Source organism: Hyla sarda, chromosome 12 (genome assembly GCF_029499605.1).
Source record: "Hyla sarda isolate aHylSar1 chromosome 12, aHylSar1.hap1, whole genome shotgun sequence".
Lineage (NCBI taxonomy): Eukaryota > Metazoa > Chordata > Amphibia > Anura > Hylidae > Hyla > Hyla sarda.
This window is the reverse complement of record NC_079200.1, coordinates 48,349,669-48,351,630: the sequence shown is the minus strand read 5'-3', so window position 1 is coordinate 48,351,630 and position 1,962 is coordinate 48,349,669. Positions and strand designations below refer to the sequence as shown.

Genomic DNA, 1,962 nt, shown 5'->3' with positions numbered 1-1,962 from the left:
TCTCCCCCTGGCTATCGGTGCAGGTGCCCCATTGCCGGCGCCGATAGCCAGGGCGAGAGAACCGGCAGCGGTGCAGATAGCCAGCGGGAGAGAAGTGGCGGCAGCAGGGCTCTAGACCCCAGGAAAGGCAGGGGGGGAGAAGCGGGCAGCGCCGGCCTCTCTCCCCCTGCCTTTCCTGGGGGCTTCTGCGGGGTCAGAAACAGTGTATCGGGGTATACGCATGCACACACACGCACCCTCATTTTACCAAGGATTTTTGGGTAAAAAACTTTTTTTAGCCAAATATCCTTGGTAAAATGAGGGTGCGTGTCATAGGCCGGTGCGTGGTATATCCCATTAAATACGGTATGTATTTATTATAGATAAAAATATTTTAATTAAAAATAAGCAGCTTGGTTTACTTTATTTTTATTTGTTGTTGAACATTACTGTTACAGCGTGCGCTCCGTTCCCCGTCCCCGGACCGGAGCGTTCGCCCCCTCGGCCTTCTGACCGGGAGCCCGGGTTTCCTTGTGTCGGGGACGCAGCTGCCGTGACGGCTGGCTCCCGTTCACGCGCCACGTCCCAGTTCCACTTACCTGGCTCCCCGCTCCTTGCGCCATCCATCTCTGCCTCCCAGCGCGTGGCCCCGCTCTCTAGGGCGCGCGCGTGCCTTCAGCAAATTTAAAGGGCCAGCACACTTCCCCTACCTTCACAATAGGGCCTTGTGCCCTAGTGCCTCTGAGAAAGCGTTCCTATTGTGTGTATTGCCTTGCCTGTTGCCGAACCCATTGCTGCCGCATACTCGCCTGTGAACCCTTGCCGCCTGCCCTGACCTCTGCTACGTCCGACTATGCTCCTGTGTACCACACCATATCAGCTGCCAGAGAGTTTGAGTTGCTACTGGAGGATACGACCTGGTGGTTACTGCCGCAGCAAGACCATCCCGCCTTGCGGCGGGCTCTGGTGAAAACCAGTAACCACTTAGAACCGGTCCTCTGGTACAACCCGCGCCATCACCTCTCTGGTCCAGAGGATCCACTACAAGTCCTGCCGGTTCGTGACAATTACTTTTGCCAAAAAGAAAAAAAAAAAAGGAAGAAAAAAAACTCAAAACGTTAAGTTCTTTAATTTCACCTAAGGACACCGAAAACTATACAATCAATGAACATAAACGGTGTCACGCTAATGTCAATAACTTATAATGCAGATGAACAGAGGAGATGTGCAGTTAGCACCCGTCCAGTGCTTTGTCCCGCGCTATGATGGACTCGTCAAATTTGATCATCAGGGTGGTTCCTTTGTGCCAATGAGCCATCACTTTTGCCAGAAAGCCGCTGCAGGTCAACAGGGTCTCCACAGTGCTGGCTGTGAAGGAATCACAGTTCAATGTGGTGTTCTCCTTGGGGACGGAGATGTAGGAGTTGATCAGCGGGTCCTTCTCGATGTTGTAGTAGGTTTTCTCGTCGTCGTACGTCTGCTCCGGCTTGTCGGCTTCCTTACCGAACAGAGCCTTCGAGGCCAACACCTTGATGAAAAGGAGGGCGCTGATAACCTTGGTCTCCCGTTTACCGTTCTTCTCTCTCATCACCAGCTTGTCCAGGATGCGACATCCCACTTGTAGGCCCAACTCAGAGAGTTTAGCTGGCGCTCGGAGACGGAATAGACGTGTTTTTGTCAGTACTAGAACGCGAACGCACTAAGGCTCACTTCTGTCTTGGGCTGGGCCAGAGAACGTTCTAGAATAGTAGGCTTCCCTTGGCTGAAGCGCAAATCCATGACCTGAGGGAGAGATACAATGTTTTAAAGGTGACTGTCCAATATGCTTAGTTCTAACAGAATTTACAATAGACTAGGGCAGTGTTTCCCATCCAGTGTGCCTCCAGCTGTTGCAAAACTACAACTCCCAGAATGCCCGGACAGCCAAAGGCTGCTGGATGTTGTAGTTTTGCAACAGCTGGAGGAACAGTAACGGGAAACCCT

At 52.3% G+C, this 1,962-nt stretch overlaps 1 pseudogene; it reads right to left on the bottom strand.

Annotated features, from left to right (window-relative positions):
* Nucleotides 1-1,092: 1,092 nt before the first annotated feature.
* Nucleotides 1,093-1,758, bottom strand: LOC130296640 (trafficking protein particle complex subunit 5-like; annotated as a pseudogene).
* Nucleotides 1,759-1,962: the final 204 nt, after the last annotated feature.